The 21,566-nt window shown below is 41.3% G+C and overlaps 1 protein-coding gene across 4 annotated transcripts in view; it reads right to left on the bottom strand.

Annotated features, from left to right (window-relative positions):
• Window positions 1–21,566, bottom strand: part of LOC139688780 (EEIG family member 2) — a 251,010-nt gene that overhangs the window by 158,466 nt on the left and 70,978 nt on the right. The window lies entirely within an intron of this gene.

The raw sequence follows: 21,566 nt of genomic DNA, 5'->3' as shown, positions 1-21,566 counted from the left end.
AACATCATAAATAATTCCTTGAAATCAAATTATAATTCAGAAATCTATTTGATTTTCCAATATGTTTCATCTGATTGAACCTTCCACCTGAGAATTTACTGGGACTATTTATCCAGTTTGGTAGACGGCACCGTATGAACATCATTACTACATTAGATTACCTTATAATGAAAATATTTTCAAAGCTCTTCGACTTATTTTTCTGGTTTAATGCCATTCACTCTATGAAATAAATCAGTGAAGCCTCTACAGAGATTTAACTCCAAGAAAAGATGACGCGACAGTAACTTTTAACGGAGTCATCCGCTAAGTGCAATGCAACAATTTCAGCGTGAAAAAATATTTCGCCTTGACCGGGACACGAACCCGGGTCCATCGATGTCCGGTCCCAGTCAAGGCGAATGATTTTTACAATTTGAAATTGTTGCACTCTAGAGGTTGGTAATTAGAGTTATTATATTAACTCTTCAAAATATAGAAAATCATGCAGTAGTTATTATACGCTCACAAACCTTCCCATAATTTTCATTTTTCCATTTCATGGATTTTTTAAAAACAATCGATCCACATATTTTATTGCTGCCTCGACGTTTTCATCTTAAATCAAGAGGGAGAACTAACTTGTATGTTACCACGCGGGAAGAAGAACAAGTCAACGAAGATTCACATGTAAGTAGTCGGCAAAGGGAATTTTTCTCAAGGGTTCTTATGGGCAACCGTCAAAGACGCCCCTCAGAACCACATATAAAAATTAATAAAACCCTCGAACGAATGCAACACCATCGCAGTGCACTGATGTAAACTTGAAAATCGACTCGAAATAGCTATTACACTTATCGGATAATGATAAAGTGGTCAGTAAAATATATAATAATAAGATAATATAGTAATATTAATAAGATAACATTCTAACAAAGTATATTAGTTAGACTTAATAGCATGTACGCAATAATAATATCATACGCCACGCCAGGGATGAAGTGGCATACATAACAACTCAAGTTCAAAACAGCCTTCTACAATATGTATGCATTAATACGTTCTCATTTTATGTATTTTAAGAGATTAGGGAACTTCGAGTAATCAGATTAAAAAAAGTGGCACGCTAGTTTTTTGGGTGATCCGACATTCATGAATTTTTCCATCCAACACAAAAACACCTCGGGGCAATCGACGGGAATTCCTAAAGACTGACTCCCATCGCTTCACATGTTAAACCGCGATAGTTATTCATTGGTTAATCCCAAAAAGAGGACCAACAACAGATACGTATGAGCGACGAAACCGGAGTCCGCTACGCGATTCAAAGAAGCACTTCTCTCCAGATTCTCCGCTTTATCCTAGTTCGTGGGCGGGCGAATGACGTCCCAACACACTCCCGCTCGATATGTCCCAGTTGCCACGGATTCGCGGGGCCCTTCTTCTGCTCGCCGGCGGTATGCGCCACTCGTGTGATCCCTCCCTCTCTTCCGTCGAGATTCCGTCCGTGAGATGGAAAAACGAAAGTTGTGGGAAAATGATGAAGCGAGCGAGGTCCTGATAGGAAGGACGAGGAGATATAAAAAGTGGGGTCGTCCACTCCGCGGTTGAGTGAACGGAGGGGCGACGTGGGCGGATGATGGGAAGGAAGGGAGCGGCGGCGGTTGCACCAGGCGCCGCCGCCACCGCAATCACCATCCCTCCGACACCAGGGGAGCGAGACGCTCAAAATCACAGCATCGGGTCGCGAAATTAGAACAACATAAAGTGACGACTTGGCGATGCAAAACGAACGGAATAGTATTTATTCAGCAGAGTGTCACTCGCATCCCGCACATCGTAATGTCGCTTTTGCATCACATTCAACGCATCCCTCCACGTTCGAGACGAACGCAACGATGTCATGTCGCATTCATATCGCACATTCCACGGAAGTCTAAAACACAACATTCCAAAAAATTAAACATAGCATCTCAATCGATGTAACACAACATTGCGAAGTCCCATCCCCCGATGAGGAAAGAGCGATAGGGAAAAAACTGGCTCCCTCGAAAAGGCACGAATTGAGGGGAAATGGCACCAGGAAGTACGCGAGAAACTTCCAGGCCATTTACAACACAGCCTACCCCCTCCTCCAGCAAGGTACAATAACGAAAACTCAAAAACAAGCGCGCATTTTACGTTGAAATAAGTTCGACGCAATGCTATTTTATTTTTGTCGAAAATAAGATTCCAAAAATAAGGAAAGGGATCCATTAAGCCGAACTCTGTATTCTCAACCATCTGCCTGTCTTATTCATAGTGGGTACTTATGAAAGCGGATACATTTTGAGATTGCGAAAGAACATAATTAACAAATTTTATAATTATTTGATCAGAAATGCAGAGAATATTTAATTTAGTGAAGCACCCTGATCAGCCGGCTAAACTGGGATTTTACCGGGAACACCGACTAACCAGTTCAATACCTAGTTACTTCGAAGGGCTTTACATCTGAAATATGTTATCTTAAATATCGGTAGTCCAGGGGGTAGAGCGCTGGACTACTGGCCGGAGGGCCCGGGTTTGATTCCCGGGCAAGCCACTCTGGGCACCTGCATCTCCACCCAAGCTATGTGATTTTTCGGGAACCAGATCTTTCTGGGAAACCATAACCAGCAATGGGAAAGGAACTGGCCCCCCTACCCTGTTGTGTGTATTTCAAACGCCGTCGGGCTTAGTACTGGGTGAACTCTACCATCACCTACCAAACCGACCTTCGGGTTGATTACTGTGTTAATGTTTATAATATATTGAAAAGCTTTTCGACTCGGAAAAATAAGGATTCTTGCATTATAAATGCTGATTGATTCTTTCATCAATGGCTACCATGGTTACAGTTACTTGAGTGACCTGTGTGCATTGATCGCTAATGCTGCTCTAGATGTTCAGAAGTATCACGAAATTACAATTTATCCAAGATATATCTACGTACGGTATCTTGCTACATTTTGGAACAGCTAAGGTAAAAAAATCATCTTCGATTTTCTGTGATAGCGTTTTCGAAAGGAAATCTTTGACAAAATGGGTCAGGCATTCCCATCACCAGGTACCGGCAATCAAACTTAAAGAATTTTCCATATAACCAAGCAAAAAAGAATATTGATCGGTCCATGATGCGACAAGTCGCCGCTTCATTAACTTTCATATTCACAAAGGTAAATTTTATACACGTTAAATTTTAATTTTGAAAATGAACAAACGCACAACTCTCGCGCCTCTGTGGTGAGATTAAAACACTGGATAATGCATGGACGCATTAATTACTTTATGAGAGGGCTCAAAATGGACATTTTTGCCATAAAAAGTAGGAGTGGCGAAAAATTTCCGTGTTTAATAGGAATTTTCAAAATGAGACCTTAAGCAGTTCTTGCTCGCAATTTAAACCATCTACGCATTCATTTTCCAAACAATAAAACTTATATAAAAGGAAAATTTGTGGAATTTGCTATAGCTTGGAGAAATTTGAGTATGGAACCTTATTTAGCCATCCTAAGGAGTAACTTTTAATATATATTTCAACACAAAAGTATAGGAAGTTTGGATAAAAAGAATAGACAGCGCAATAGTATAGGAAGGGAAAAATTAGATACCCTCGGCGGCTGGGATCACTAGGTTTATTGAACATATGTTTTGCCGATCAAGGACCAAAAAAAATCCAAAAAAAATCCAAATTTCCAATATTTCGTTATCGCCTTATGCAACGAAAGATGTAGAATAACCACCAATTAAGGGTACAGAAGTCAATGGGTTCATTTTAGTATGTACAAAACGTAAGGGAAGGAGAATGTTAAATTTGAACATTATTAGTTGAAACGCTGCGTCTATTCACGCTGCAAAAAATGAATACTTTAGAGTTGGATGGACTGACGTTAGAAGACAAAAATTATCCTTAAATCTAAAAATTATGATAAGCTGGGAAAATATGGACTCCATTCTACTGCAAAACATTTGTTTAGGGAAAACGGGAGGATAGGTAGGTGGGATATGACGAACGAAAAGGTCCAAATTAACACTATCACGTTTGGGTGAACGCGCCCACACAGGAAGAAGTCCAAACCGGCGGATGTCTGTTCCTTTTATCGAGAAATCTTGTGGCCACGGCAGCTAATCCCTTAATCGGTAAATGAGTCACAGAGAGAGAAAGAAAGAGAGCTCTTGGATCTCCTTCCATCGGGGCATGGAAAGCTTTCTGGGAGGTCGAAAAATACCCCTTGAGTGGCTCTCCCCTCATTCACAGGAAGGCAATGGCGCAAACACAAAATTCATCGTAGCAAAAACAATGGAGGGTGGGGATGGATTCGACCGGTTAAGGCACTATTAGAGATTAAGATTGCAAGTTCATTGGGACAAAGTTAAACACAGACAGAAATTTCGTCTTGTAAAGCTCCTAATAACTTCAACAAGACTAGGCAAGACGATGTAACTGTCTTAGGATGTGAAGTTAATGCTTAAAACACTACCTACAATCGCTAAAAACGAAGTTCTAAAGCGAATTATAAAAATTAAAATACTGATACTTATTACTGTGAACAAAAATTCTCCACGGAGGACAACTTTAATCCTCCCTCAAAGAAAAGGAAAACAATTTTACGGTGGAAATATCAATTTTCATTGCCTTCCGCTTAAAAAAAAACAATTTCTTTGGATATCAATTTTAACAACTAATATAGCTGAAGAAGATGCATATATTAATAAAATATAGAAAATACCGTTAGATTTATCTCACAGCCATACCTCGCGTACTAATTACTTGATAATAGATTGAATGAGTAAGTAGTTATAAATGTCTCTGAGAAAGATAGTAGGGTATCCTATATGTATGTATTATTTGCTATGGTGTGCACTGAACCGACCTCACGACAATTCTGAAAACAGTAAAATTAATTCGATTAGGCTAAGTACGAGGGATACAGTTGATAGATCGTTGGTCGCAGGCGTCCATATTATGCTTATCACTAACTGCATGAAACGCATAATTTTCGTTCAAATGCCAAAATACAGCAAAACCGCTCCTTGGATAGCCACAAGCATAGATGGACATGAATACCTTCTACCTACTACCTCCGGAGCATGGATCTTTGGCGTGTGAATCCAGTAATGCGCTCACGGGGCCAATTCAATTATTCATCTCATGTTAATTACTCTAGATTTGGTTTGAATAAACCTTTTGCTTTTGACAAGCCCAATCACATCTTTACACCCAGAAAACCTCGCCACATCGGCACCCAAAAATGGTTACGTCGACGACATCCAAACTACAATTCAGATTACGTTCATAGAAGGTGATCATTGGAAAAAAACTACAGGTTTGGTCACATTCCTATGTGAATCTCTTTTGTAAATGAAATCGATTAACTGAGGCTGTTATCTCGCGGGTATCGACAGAGATGGAGAGGACAAGTCATTAAAACTGTTTATCTCCATCCGCCAGGGCAGTGACTGCTATTATGCAAATAGACACGCCGTGGCCAGGGAGGAAACTCGTCAAACGCGTGTGATTGGCCGAGCGAAACGTCGCGACGGAAGAGCCATAAAACGGAGATGGAATCAAAACGGAACAATTAGTTTGAAAAATTTAAGCTTTAGACAAGTTAAGTTACTAAGGGAATCTGGTGAAGATTCTATAATAGGGTCATATTTCCTTTTAAACCGCATAAGCGTGCATTTCATCGCCCAAAATATAAAAAAATGAACGAAGCTTTTGCAAAGGTGGTGTAAGGGACCAACGGGTGGATTGAACTTCCGGGAGGTGACCGGAATGTCACACAAGTTGGAATACAAGAGATGACCTTGGACATACCTAGCTAAATATCAATGCATGATTATCAGGGTAATACAGATTCTAGAAAACAGCAGGTGGTACACGGATTGGAAAGTGTACCCGAATCTTGCAGGAGTGAATTTCACACATCGTAGGGTTTAGTACCTCTTGAGTGCTAGCGTAACATACGAGGGTCATCCGGAAAGTAGTATCCGTTCGTGAAATAAAGACACAAAAGTAAATATTAACAAACATAAAAAATTTTATTTGAAAGAGGATACTTTAAACTACTTCTCAACATAATCTCCAAGCAAATTAAGGCATTTGTCATAACGTGTGACAAGTTTCTGTATTCCTGCTGCATAGTCCTTCGCCGCCAGCTCATTGAGATACGCGAGGGACCCATCTTGCACAAATTTTTGCATAATGCAGATGGTGTTTAACAATTTCATGAACAATTGTTCGAGAAACATTGGGAAAATGCTCACAGATGTCATCAATTGTGACGCGCCGATCGTTCCTCACGAATTCGTCAACTGAGCTCACCAGTTGGTCTGTAATGACAGACGGTCTCTCCGAACGCTCATCGTCGTGTGTGTTCCCCCTCCCCATGTTGAAGTTGCGACACCACCGCCGAACAGACGACTCGTCCATTACATTGTCTCCATACACCTCCTTTAATTGGCGATGAATATCACATGGGCGAACGTTTCTTGCATTGAGGAATTTAATCACTGCCCTCACTTCACAACTGGCGGCGTTCTCAATTTTTTTAAACATTGTAAACAATCACAGAAACAACACAGGCAATGCTAGCGTCACGCAACTTGGCTCAGAGAAGGCAGACAAGCCACTGAAGCTATCTGACCTCGTCCAGCGGCGACTCGCGTCGTCAGCACTTCATGCGGCACGAACGGGTACTACTTTCCGGATGACCCTCGTATCTTTTGGGGTGGTAACTGTGGTTTCTGAACGTGTGTCGAAGACGCCATGTAAACTATATGATAAAAACGACGAACAAAAAATGTCCTCGAGCAAATTTTCCCCCTCAACTTATTTTCAGCGTAAACGATATTTATATTTTTACGACGCAAAGATCACGAGATTCAAAATTAGCAATGACACGCGATACCATTCACACCGTTCCCACGAAAAAACGATCGGACGAAATCAATGGACATATTTACGTCCGTCGCACAAGTAATACCATAGCATCAAGAGAGGCGTAAAGAAGGGACAGCAAACCAGGAGGGAGTGGCGAGTGCTGAGGAAAACAAGGCGCTCACGTGGCCGGCATGCGATCGCATCAAAATATGCGTTAAAGATTTTTCCACCGTACCGAATCGCCGAAAAGCGCACGCGCAGTCCGCGTTGCCGTGCCATGAAAGCCACCCACGCGAGTTATTCACGCTCACTTGAACCCAAGCCGCACGGTTCGTTAGCCCCAAAACCGTCACGAAAAATTCCCGATACACATGTACGCTTGGCCAAATTGGAAAATTTCGCTGCCATTTCACGTGGTCGAGGCACACAATTCTGGACTCGTGAACAAATAGTATTGGCTTAAGACAATGAAACAGCACCAAATTCCAAAGAAAATCAGCGGCCAATGTTCGTGTACCGCTTTCTAAAATTTTAAAGATTTGGACAACCATGTCCATGATCCACTTGCTTTTTCCTATTTTAATTTTAGCGCCACCCGAAGCCATGCAATGAAGATCATTTCTGAATACATTCATCATTTTCTAAATCCTCACTTCGAAAAACAATGCATTACTTTATGTGGTAATAATACAATTCAGAAAACAAGAATATCATCATTGAAGCAAACGAATTTAATCAAAGTACTCCCACAATCTAAGACGAGCAAGGAGAATATTTTTATGCAATAATAAACAGTAAATGAAGATTGGGACGAGGGGAGCGTTTTCTCAAAGATAAATATGCACCTAGGTTACCGAAAAGTGAAGAGTTTTCTCACTCCTGCGAGTGAAGACGTAGTACTTTTGATAATACACATCGAAGTGCATGCGTGGCGTGTATGTTACGACCCGGACCGAAGATAAATGAAAATAAACAGCGACTGGGGAAAAACGCCTTCGTCTCCCGCAAGTTCAGTGGATCGACCTCTGCCCACGTGTTCGAGGGCTCCGATGAAGCCAGCCAACGTGGTAACCCGTTAGAAGCTGAAACATCCACTCGCCCCTCTTCTGCCATCCTTCTGCCCCCGCATTGGACGAAAAGGCTCGTGTGTAACCTCCCGAAAAAAGACTGCTCACGAGAGCACCACGTCACGTGGCAGATTCGTGAGTAAATTTTGAAAAGAATTGATTATGACCGCATGCCAACCGCTCCAACTGGGCAATGATACTCTTTTTTTCAAGTCCCAATGTGACAAAAGAAAATTCCTGAATTCAAATAAGATTACATGCAGAAAATTTTTATCCAAGGGAAGGGAGGTCGTGAAAAAAAAAATATATATATATATATATATTTATTTATTTATTTATTACGAAGGTTGAAATATTTGTAATTAATGCTATTCACAATATAAGCGTTTTAGATTTTAAAAACTGAATTAAAAATATGGAAATATTCGGTAACATTATGTAGCCAGTAATTTTCATGCTTCGCGAAATACTCGAGGGATTTACACTTCTCATTGAACCTACTTCGCTGGTGAGAAAGTGAGAGGAAAATAATTTGTACCAAAAGAAAAAAACATTAGCTAAAGCTTGAGATTTAAAAAAAATTCGGCTTTCAAATTTGCGGCTACTAAAAAATTCGATATTCACAGAAATATTTACGGAGGGCAATCTTTCAGAGAGTATAGTAAGATTTCAGTCGAATACTTACCACAGAACATAATTATAACAACGCTGAACTCACTTTGTTTAAGTAACTTCTTTACAACTTTTACATGGGTTTCAAAAGAGTACAGAAGTGGCTGTCGCCGGAGAATGCGAATTGCCACAACGCAGTTATAGTCGTTTGCTCATTGATTGACTATAATCCTTCCAGAAGCAGCAGCAACAGCGTTCTTTAAATAGACACACATGAGCAGTCCAAGAAATGCAGCTCGAGAAACGTTGCTGCAGGCCAGCTGTCTACGACAGAAAACACGTTGAAGGACCCTCACATTGCAGATACTTTAAGCTTTCGGCCTATGTCTTTGGTTCGGGCTTCTTCAGGTCAGACGGTACGGTTCAGGAGTCTGGCCTGAAGAAGGCTGAACGCTTGAACTATCTACAATGTGAGTGTCCTTCCTTTTACGAGTTTTCTATACATATTTTCTGTGTTCTCTTGTGCCGTCCAATACGCACACACACATACATACATACACACACACATACATACATACATACATACATATATATATATATACATATATATATATATACATATATATATATATATATATATATATACATATATATATACAATATACACACACATATATATATATATATATATATACACACACATATATATATACACACACACACATATATATATATATATATATATATATATATATATATATATATATATAAATATAAATAGATAGTGTATATACACACAAAATATATTTTCTCTCAGGGGCACGGCGGGCGTGACGGGTTCGGGTCAACACAAGGGCAGACCCGCTGTAGAGGAAGTAATTCGTCGATAAAAGATTTATGAAGGAGAAGAAGGAGCCCAGTTTTTAAGACTCACACCACACTGCCGACGAACGACCCCCCTCACGCGACGCACCCCACACCCCTATGTGCCCAAATCCCACAAACCTCCCCCCTCCCCGTTCACTCCCTCCTTCGCCCACCTCACCAAATCCAACATAAGAACTCCATCTACCCCACCTTTTTTTCTCCTCTTCTACTCTGCTCTCTTTTTTATCCCTCTCCATAAGCCCCTTACTGAAACCCCCTCTCCCTATCCTCTCCCTAACGCCCCCGCGTCGACCGCTCCCCCCCCCCCCCTCTTTCCCCGCGGGATGGCCCTGCCGCCCTCGCACGTGGTTGCGAGGCGGCGATCAATCCGATGCTTCTCACTCCCCGACGCGCCGCAGCCCGTCCACCCTCGCCCGTCCCGCCAACGTCCGCCCGGACAACCCTCCCCACCAACCACACCAGGTTCCGTTCTCCGCGGAAGATGAGGCAGGGACGCGAAAAGACTTCAACATGCGCGGGTTCGGCCTCTCACCATCGACTCAGCTTCACTGGGAAATGCCCAAGTCCACCCTAATGGGACCACTTCATCAGGATTGGGTTCCCATTCGGAGATTAGTCTCGCGATGAAACTTGCAAATGCCCCAACGATTCAGTAGGTCTACGCGACAATTCGATTTATCGACTGATGTGTGACTAACATGCGATTGAGATTCACATTTTCCTCCGAGTTGCACTTAAAGTATATTTCATATTAAATGTAATGTACAATTCTACGAGACGTAATTAATTAAATAAATGAAATGTTATCTTCAATGCAGGATACATAAATGAAATCGCAGATCAAATTTCGACTTTCAACGTAATATATTTAAGTAAAGAAGATAAAGAGCAAGTATCTGGAAATAATTCGTACACAGAGTAATGGTAGGGTGTAAATCAACACGCCCTACAAATGCCACGATATTAATGCAAGATAGTGTCACATTACTGCACTAAAATGTCAATGTTTCAAGATATTGTGTAATTACTTTAAGCTTAGATGTAAAAAATCGAACTAAGCGCGGTCTTGCTGACCTATACAACTTAGGTAGGAAGACATGGACGATATTACTGCCGTTGTTTAGAATAAAAATTCGGAGTACTATATCTTCAATAGTTTAATAACATTACAACATTTTTTTATGCTTAACATAAAAATTCCTGGCATAAGAAATATTTAATAAACGATACCCCTCGATGAAATAAAGGGTTTATAAATGGCTCGACCTAGTATTGGTGTCGATGCTATATACATCGGCCAACTCAAACAAAGTCAACTATTTTATAATTAAATTTTTATCGATAACTCAGCGCTAAAATCTAATTACTTCTTTTCCTCATTAAATCGGAACCAGCAAAAATGAGAAAAGATTGCGAACTTTCATTTCCCATCCGACGCAGCGCGCAGGACATTAATTGGAAAATACCAACTTATTTAACAGGAACGCTTATCAAAATTTATATCACTTTAAGTACACAGAAGGGATGGACTGCAAAACCAATTTCTTATCGTCGTAACCCCATTTATTTTGTCTCCATTCCCATTCCTAAACCCACGACGAGGAAGTAAGCGTTCTGTTGGCAACCTTTGGAACTAGTAGCATTTTTGCTCCCTGAAGAACAAGTAATGGAAGATTTGGACCAAATCCTGCCTATTCTCCACGCTGTACAGTTGGTTTCGCAAATTTTCACGCTAGAAAGCCGTAACCTATGGCTCACTGGAACTCGCACCCTCTGCATTATCCGACCTCACAGCCATTTATCAGAGAGGCGCGAAAGCATCGAATCTTCACTTAATCTTTAACCACAAACAGGCTACACAAACTTGGCAAATAACGTAAACGTTGACAATGGAAAAAACGAGCTATTCACTACAAGACGTATACCTGGGGTCCGATTCGTTTGTTTCATGATTATTATACGGATATTAATTTTACATTCATGTAAGCATGATAAAGTAAGAAAGAATGTTTTGAGAAATTTTAATAAGTCTATACAAGGAGATGGAGGATATGGATTGCTGAAGCATTGAGGGAAGAATGCTCGAGGGGCAAGACAGAGAGGAAGACACTAGGCATTTTGGATAGAATTGAGGGAGGCAGAAAGTATGCAGAGCGAAAGAAAGAGTTATTGTAATCTATAGTATGGGAGCTAGGGTTATTTTGTGAAATCATAGCTAGGTCTTATGAGTATCGCAGTGTGTAGCTTCTGGGTCCATCAAAAACCTATCCTAATCTAGTAGACTACAGCTAATAATAATAATAAGCTACATTAACAGCAGTGCCCATAAGAAGATGGACACTATTCAAAATAATCAAGTACTGTGATGCCAATACACAAATTACAAACAAAATGTTCTCGCTAACAGGGTAGAGGGAATATTAGAAAATCTAAAAGCTACAACTTCTTCGATCAAATCAAGAGCTAAACTTTTTCGCACAGCTATTCAGGTCGAGCAGCACTCTTTTCCAACACTCCCAAACTCTTTGTCCTATCTCCACTAACCCCAAGGCGGACCCCCGCCAGGCAACCCTTTCCCTACCATGCTTCCTTAACCTCCCCCCCCCTTCTCCCCCCCCCCCCGGAGACTAACCTTGACTCCTCCTTCTCAGTAATACCCCAATCCCGCTCCTTTCCCTCCCCCACCATCTCCTCTTCCTTTCTTACATCCATACACACCCCCCCCCCACCTCCCCATTCCTTCTGTTATATAAAGAAAGATTTTGGCCTGTATTTCACCTGAAGATGACGCTGAGCGTCGAAACCTAGGTCGTGAATAAATATTTTATGTGGAAAAACCAAGTGTTTCCTTTGCAATATGTATCGTTTCCACAAAGTGACGCCTGAAGCTATCTCCTTTAGTTCTTCGGTTCATTTAATCCAAAAACTATTAAAAGAAACAGGCCATCGGACAACTCTTTTCCCTCCCGCCTCGAGGCACGAATAACTGAGTAAAACTTTTCTTTCATCGCAGTCGTCTACTGTGCTCCATCAAGGCCACCGATGTGACACGTTGAAAATCCAGGGATCAGAATGATGATCGCGAGCTGCAGGCGATGTCGGCCCGGGGGGCATCTCTACCCTGGCATGCAGGCCCGCGAACCTTCCTCCCACGCGGAAGCCCCGACGGCTTGCATCAAATCCTCCTAGCCACATCGGCGGGAACCGGCTCGCTCCCGTCCCACACTCGACCACACCACACAACACTCGCGTGGTCTTCCCACTCCATCGTCACACATACACGCCCGCGGTGCAGACGTGAGGAAGTGGAAAACGAGCTCTGCTTTGCTTCCATCGAGTAAGTAACGTTGACGAGTAAACTTTCAAGAGCTTTCAAGAACCCACTTTGCCCCGAGTTAATTTCCACCACGTGCTCGTACCCCAACACCATTTTATTTTGATTAATCTACGGCAGAACTTCTTCCCCTGGAGATACACAATCGAATACGGCCGTAGAGGTCAAGTTTTAGACAGCGGGACGGGATTATGTAATTAATTTAAAACAACTTACGGGAAAATTTGGCAAAAGTAAAAATTTGACTGGTAATTTTTGTCTTCAATCGAACAGAAACAGAACTGCTTTAGTGAAAAGGCGCAATACAAAAACTATGCATACATAACGCAGTGCCACGACATGCCGTGAAAGCCAAACTCTTTGAATAGATACAGTCTCTAACGTACAATATAATCATCACCGAATGCGCTGCTCATGAGTTCTGGACACAAGTTCGTTACGTGTTACGGGGACACATTTTTAAAGCTAACGTTAAAGGAATCGTTAGCTATCGCAATTATTTCCTTACGACAAATGTATGCACTCTATTATCCAATGATGAATAAAATTACCGAAATTAGGGGCAAAGCAATTTTCCGGGACACTTTCCACGGAAAATGGCATGGGAAAAATAATGAAACATTGTTTGAGCCAAATACTGATATCTAGGTCTGTAAAGTTATCTTATCCGCAGAGAAGAGTTACTCTCTATGAGCGAAATACCGAACGCTTTTCACCATAGCTCATCAGCGAGACAGTGATAGCTCATGACATACATGTCTTGGTTTAAATATAGTTTTATAAAGACATTATTTCTTTAACACAAAGAATAAAAGAAGCACTTCTTACCATGGATCTAGCGCTTCGCTAGAATTTTAGACTCTAATTAACGATAATCTTCGGGTTTCCTGCGTAATTCATCGAGAAATGTCAATTTTGTGAGTTCTCAATCAATTTTACGCTGGTAACTGTGCATAAAAAAGCCACTGAGAGCACCGTGAATTAATTCCCAATTTTTGCTAAACACTCATTAAATATTATCAATGACGAGTTTTATCAAAAGACCAAACCAAGCCTCATTCAAACCAGCCTAACAGTAGGTCGGTTTGATGAGCTAGTTTAAGAGTTCACCTCGTATAAACTGAAAATCGCACGACGTTCGAAATTCACCCGTTCAGGACACTGGATCTTGTCCGTGTCCCTTCGGTTTTACACGAAGGAACGACCATGAGAAAATTACATGACAGGATTACACAGAATGACCGGACGAATCATTCGGATATGAACCCGTGTCCTCATGCTGATTAGACGAACGCTCAAAACCACTACGCAACCACAAAGCCCATCAAACAACGAGCCACACCAATGACAGTGGTTAACCGGTTATGAGAACGCGTTGTGAACGATTAACCAGTGGGGTATTCATCTCAAATTTCTCTGTCCGCCCCCACAATCCTCCCACGACATCTGCTCTGCATCTGTGCTAGAGTGAGAGAGCGGTGACCGGCCCCACGCGGATCAACTCGAGCACCCCGATCCCGCCCGCCGAATGCCGCACCCTCGATCCCACCCCACGGAGTCAATGGAGAAGCAGCAAAACCCACTCTCCCCGCCAGCCGAGGAAGAAGAGGCCCCCCTCCCGGCCCTTTGGCGGGGGGCGTCGCAGCCGCGCGAATTGAAGGGGCGAGTGCCTCCTGGGATTTTACGACAGAGGAGGGTGGTGGACCGCCTTTTCCGCAGCGGAGGAATGCGGAAGGAAAGATGAGGTGGTGGTGGGGATGTGGTGGTGGACCGGAGTGGCAACGAGACCGAAAACATTCGGCAGCGTGGGAAGAAGCGGCTCGCCCGTATCCCTAGATGAAAGGGACCCGGGAACTATGAGGAAGCGGAGAGCATGATGGGCTTAGGGCACATACCGTTTACGCCCTTTTTTCTGGCTATACACCCTCGGTGCGGGGAAGAGTCGCCTCGACCGTCTTTCTGCACGGCCACTCGATTCGGCCGTCAAAAAAGCTAATCGTCGAATACCACCTTCTAGGGTTTTAAACAACCACGACCGCTTCGGCCAATTCGGCACTAACGTCTTAAATTTCTAACCAGCTGCTTTAAATGTAATTTTATCAACCGGTTCGTTCAGTACGGAATAAAATTCATCCAATAATTTCACTTGATAAGTATACCAATTGATTCACCATACTCCCATCTGGTACAAGCATACACGACTACAATCTCCTTCGAATATCTTTACGCAAGGCAACTGGTTCTGGTGATACTTCGGAATCGAGAAAAGATTACGGAAATTATAACGCAGGCACTACCATTGCAAATATGGGAAAAGGTTATAATTTCGAGCGAAAACTTATGGAGCTAATCCTTGACTAATATATGTTCATCAATTATTCCCGAGTAGAAATAACTTCGCAATAAAGGGTAAAAACACCAGAAAAGGAAGAAATTGCATGAAAGCAGAGTAACAGAATAGGGAAAAGACTATATTAGGACAGAATCCGTACCTATTTCACGAGACACATTATTACAATTGTGAGAGTGTTTATGTGTATGTATGCATTTATGTGTGTAAGTATATCGTATATGTACATACACACACAAACATATGTACATACATGTGTCTTTATACGCGAGAATGACATTACGCACATGTTTAATATCTGTACAACTGAAATAAACACAGGGTGAATTTTATACAATATTACTATACTAACTAATAAACCCTTTATGAACTAAAAAAGCCAAATAAAACTGGTTATCCTGGGCAGTTCGGTACAAATGGTATGCATTCATAGTCCCGCGGCTACCTCGTTGGAAACCAAGGATTTATGAAAAGCGGGTGATATCGTCGCTTAAAATGAACTGGACCTGCGTTCCGGAACCATCTATCCAATTAAGGACCAAGAACGAACGCATGCGTGGATAATGGAGAGTAACGGAAAGAGGAGCGCGGTCCTGTCGGAAGGGAATCGCTGGCAGGCACTTGTTTATTTCTTACCATCACATCCCGATTGGTGTGGCAAAGAGCGTGATACTTATAGGTTATTATTAGCTGTATTAGTACACATATAGATTGTAGGCGGTAGAAAATATTTGGCGATCGTACATTTTCATTAAAAAATGTTTTTAATGCATCAAGACAGACTCGCAAACGAAATAATTATTGAATGAACAACGGAACAGCAGTCACCAGAACGACGGAAAAAAGGAAAATAGACAAATAATTGGAAGGAGGGTATTAGAAAGGCGATTAGCATCCATCCATAAAATTAGAAAAGATCAATGGAGAGACAGGAATGACTGGAATCTAGTCATTAGACAAATTTGAAAATTGTTCTAAACTGATAATTATGGAGGAATATTCAATACATCAACGTCGCCTACTCTTTCTATTTTCACAGACTAATATGGGATTTTTATTTTTTTATTATGCATTTTAAGTACGATAAATACTCTTCACAAAAAATAAGTATGGTTAAAATTAGAATACAGTAAAATTTTCCACAAAAAAGCTATCAATCATTAAGAAATATCAGGCAAAACAAATGAAAATGCCGCTGGATTGGAAACCAAGGGAACTTTCCATCCGAAGGCTGCGATCTTCCAAAAGCACAGTCATCGGACTGGTGGGATATTTAGCTCTTCTTTTTGCAGTCGGCGTCTCGACCTCAAGGTTAGCAACGAGAACGTAAAATGCCCGAGCAATCGGTGGCAGCTCTAGATATAGAGTCGGGCATTTTCAAGAATCGCTAGAAAAACTAGCAAAGAAAGTGATTAAACCCGACAGATAGCAACACATGCGATCACTAATTTATAAAAAGATATAAAAATGACAGCAGCTTTGCCAGGACAAGATGAAGAATCTTAAAAGATGCCCTGAGTTCATCAAAAAAGCTGAAGGCTGACAGGCCAAGGATATTTTGTCATTAGGAAGGTTCAAGGGGATTTTTTCCAGTAGGATGACATCGTAAGTCCGAGTCAACGCCATGGAAAATTAAAGCATAAAAGACGACACAGCACCATTTGCATTCTTATGGAGAAAAATAGAGCCATATCTTTACATTTATTTTCGCTGAACATGCGTGATAACGAACAACCAATCAGTACAGGGGCAACGTGTTATCATAAAAGTGCGATTGTGACGCTTCAAAACAAAATAAAGGCATTATTTCACTTTCAATCGGGTGGGCGGGGGTTAGTATATTACACAATCGCACCAACTAAAAGTTAATGGAGGTAATGCCTTCGGACAATGAGAGTACCCTTTTTTATGACGGCACACACTTTCACTCGGTCTTTCACTAGCAATGAAGGCAACAAACTTTATCGCAATTCCACAAAGAATAAAGGAATTTTAATATCAATAATTAACACCGTAAGCCTTAATTAAAAGTTCTAAACACAGTACTGTCAAGAATGAAAAATAACAATAAACAGAAACTACACGAAAAAAACGCTATTAAAAACAGATAACATAGATTAGAAAATTATTACAATGATTACGGTATTAAAGGTGAAGGGACAGTCGGAGACAGCCCTTTCAAATGCGTGTTTGTAGGACGCCAGCACTACCCATTTCATCCTCGCGTTTTTGCTTATAATGCAAAATATAATAAAAGTTTTCGCTGGATATAGCTCGACGAAATCAGTTCAAGGAAAATCTGCAATTTTGGAAGAGCACCAGGGGAAGTGAGAGAGAGAGAGGCAGGTTTTAGTGGTCCAAATTAAAAGATAACTGGAACGAGTCCCTCTCTCTGGCAACCGACACCGTAGAGTTTTCGCTGCACGCCACAGAGCCGAGCGAACGGCGAAGCGACCTCCATTAAAAGGACAAATGGCAATCACCACAACAAAAGGACTTCTTATTACAAAATTTTACAAAACTATAAAATTTCGGAACACCGGAAAATCACAAAGTCTTGACCGAGATACTATGAAATTTCGCTTTTCATAAATATGAAACTACCATTCAAAAACTCTTCAAAATTGGCAAGAGAGGGTGACATCACCGATTAAATAAAAAAACATGAGTATGCTTGATTTTTGGACGTTTCATTTGTTGGAAAAGAAACAAATGTGTTTTGAGAATAATTAAGATGATGATGTGAGGAAATACTGATTGATGCTATCAATTTTGACAAGGAAAATAGGGTAGCCATTACCGATTCAATAAAAAAATTACAAGTACGATCGCTTTATGATCGTTTAGTTAGTTAGGTGTAAAAAAAATCCAGAGTAATTAAGGGATTATGAAGAAATGAGGATTGATACAAAAATACATTTATGGCAGTCGATAACATTTTTTCCAAGTGAAGTACACCGGATAGAGGAATGGTCATTTTGGACCGTGAGCTTGGATGTTCTTTTGAAATTGAGAGAATTCGTTCAATGATGTAGACGGTTTAAAATGATCTCAGTTCTTGTGCGTATCTCACTTACATCTACATAACAACCCGCAAACCGCCGCAGGGGCATGTGGCGGGGGTGTTAGGTCACCACCCGTCACCCATCTCAAAACTACTGAGAATATTTTTGAATTCCTCGACGACTGCTATTAGATTTGAGCGACTATCTCATGTAGTACCGACTCCCATACGTAATAAGTTAAGTTCCATCAAAAACGATGAACGATATTCTCATATGACGGTCACATTTCGTCTTCTGCGCTATCTTTCTCAATTTGATGGGGCTACGGAACTTCACCAGTTGCACAACAACCTTCAGTCAATGCAAGACGCAAGAAGGAAAAAGTAAAGATTGATGGTATTACGAATTTCATGATTGCGTCAAAAAAAGATTTAGTCCATTCTCTGGTGAATTGGAACGATGAGCGTAAAAGTCAGCGGCTGATTAATGCCCAGCGATCACGGACGCTCTCCACGATGACGAAGAGGGCAATGAGGGATCTAAGTGTCGAATTCCGAAAACAGGTTGAATCCATAATGCTTGAGATTTATGAGATGAGGAGTGGCGAAAAATGAGACGCGGGAAAAAGAAAACTTCTGGCAATAGAAATAAGGCGTCTTCGATTCCACTTAAGAGCCGAAATACGTTCTGTCAATCTGGTTCGGAAATGCCATAGTTGATTAACAATTCAAACACGTATGGAACTATACGCCAAAACAAATTAATTCCCAGCTTATTTTAGCATTTGATGTGAATGAGGTGAGACAGTTAAAGTCACTGTCTGACATGAATATTTACAATAACAAGAAAAAAGGTATTACTGTATTCTTCAAATAAAATTCCCCAGAGTAAGGTTACACTTGCTGCTGGTGTCTTCGGTTGGCGAACGGCCAATGTGAACTAATTTAATGCCCGAGTCCCTCACCACAGTTTAACTCAATCAATACTTCCCTTTAAATATGTTTTTTATTCCCATCTAACATAAATTTAAGCCATATTATTCATATTTCATTCATTTCATATTAAGAAGACCTGGTCATCCTCCGGAAAACACGCTGTTGAAGCAGGCAAGAGAGCATGGCTGAAAAGGGAACTCCATGAATGGTATGTGAAGAGAGACGCTATTTCTCACTACCTACTCCTCCTCCATATTGAATTAACGCACAATCTACCATGGACCGAGTGGCTATGCTTCGATGATGAGGTCAGACATAAGTCCAGTGTAATTGCCTTTGAAAAAAGATCAACTATTTCCCGGAAGTTAAAGGTTTTGTCAAGTGAAAAACGTGAATCTCTCCCCGAAAAGCAGAAACCCTCTTCAGTCCCAGCACCCCATTCCTTTGGTGATAGAATTTTGAATTTAACTGACCACGAATTTCTTCCAAATGAATTATCTCTTTTGGAGAAAGGTTTTAAATATATCCCAAATGTCCCGATTACCATCAACGACTTAAAGAACTTGGCAGTGGACTGTGAGGTGGCCCTCATCCGAGAGAATAATGGTTCCAAGGAGCTCATCGCACGAGAACTTGGAAAGTATCAGTTTAAGCCAACCCTCGATCCCAAGGACAATCGTCAGGAATTAGCCGCTTTGAAATCAATTAAGAAGTCCATGGCTTCCAAAAATCTATTAATTCTTAAGGCTGATAAAGGAAATTCGGTGGTGATACTAGGAAAAGACGACTATATCAATAAGTGTGAAGTGTTCCTAAAGGACAATAACATTTTTGAAGTCCATGGTGATCCAACTCCAAAATTCCATAAAGAGGTCAAACAAGTAATAAAATCCTGCTCAGTTATTTTCCAACCACCCGAAGTGCATCGGTTAGTGCAAATGAATCCCTCAGCGCCCCGGTTTTTTGGTCTCCCAAAAACTCACAAACCAGATATTCCCATCAGGCCGGTGGTTTCCAATATTTCAGCCCCTAATCACCACCTGGCAAGAAGAGCAAACGCCATCTTCAAGCAGCACACCAAGTTCGTCCCAAAATTTGGTATCAAAAACTCCTCCGATATGACCCGCCGCCTTGCAGAGTTAGTCCTCCCTCCCAAGTGCATCCTTGTCTCCTTCGATGTGTGCAGCCTTTTCCCGAGTGTTCCCACGCAGGAAGCCCTCCAGTTAGCCGAAGAAATCCTTTTTCGGAAGGGGGTCCCGTTCCCAGTAATCAGTGAGTTGTGTTTGGTGTTAAAAACATGTGTATCGCAGAACTATTTCAAGTTCAACGGAAAATATTTCCTACAAACCCATGGTCTGGCCATGGGATCTCCTGTTTCCCCTCTACTAGCAGACATCTATATGGACCAGGTGGAAAGTACTCTGTTCTCCTCTTCCAACAACTTGGTGAAAAACATAATCTCTTGGCACCGTTACGTAGATGATATTTTTTGTGTATGGGCTGGTTCACAAAGACAACTGGATAGCTTCTTGATAACCCTTAACTCCTTGGATAAAAACATTAAGTTCACTATGGAGAAAGAGCTCAACAACTCCATTAACTTTTTAGATATAACAATCACTAAAAATAATCGGCAGCTGGACTTCTCCATTTTCCGGAAGGACACTTGTACGGATCATATCATTCATTCTACGTCAAGACATCATTTCCCACAAAAATTAGCGGCCTTCAACTCTATGGTCCACCGTCTGACTAGCATCCCTCTATCGCCACAAAATACCCAAAACGAACTTAAAATCATTAAAACAATAGCTGAAAACAACGGTTTCTGCTCCCAATTAGTCGATAACTTGTATCGGAAAAAACTAGAGAAAATAGCCGTCAAATCAATATTCGGATCCATCCCCAAGGAAGACGTTTCGAAGTGGAGAAGAATTCTCTTCCTGGGGAATATTTCCCGTAAAGTCACCAGATCCCTTGCAGGAAACAATATTAAACCTGCCTTCTATAATAGAGCCAACTTAGGGAACCTTTTATCAAACTGCAAGGACAAAATTCCCGCATTGGAAAGGAGTGGAGTTTATCAATTGTGTTGTGAGTGCTCTGCCTTCTACATTGGACAAACCGGAAGGAAATTCAGTGATCGTGTCAAGGAACATTACGCTTGTTTTAAAAACGGAAATATGTCATCCAATTTTGCCCAGCACCTTATAGAAAACAACCACTCCAGTGACTTTGTCCCCAAAATTCTGCATGTAGAGAAAAAAGGCTTAAGATTAGATGCCTTGGAACGGTTGGAAATTTCAAAGAATAGTCACCTTAAGGGTATTCTAGTTAATGACCTAACTTATTCCTCCCGTTCCCCCCTCCTGGACCTCCCTCTGTTCCTCAGCCCCTCTCCCCCCCTGAAGCAGTACCCAACCGTAATCTCCCACCCCGACGCCATACACAACCGTCTTCTCCCCCTCCCCCCAAACTTACACACCATT

The sequence above is a fragment of the Hetaerina americana genome, unplaced genomic scaffold (genome assembly GCF_022747635.1).
Source record: "Hetaerina americana unplaced genomic scaffold, ioHetAmer1.1.p SCAF_1, whole genome shotgun sequence".
In the NCBI taxonomy this organism is placed as follows: domain Eukaryota; kingdom Metazoa; phylum Arthropoda; class Insecta; order Odonata; family Calopterygidae; genus Hetaerina; species Hetaerina americana.
The sequence above is the reverse complement of the archived record's forward strand: the minus strand, read 5'-3'. Positions and strand labels throughout refer to the sequence as shown.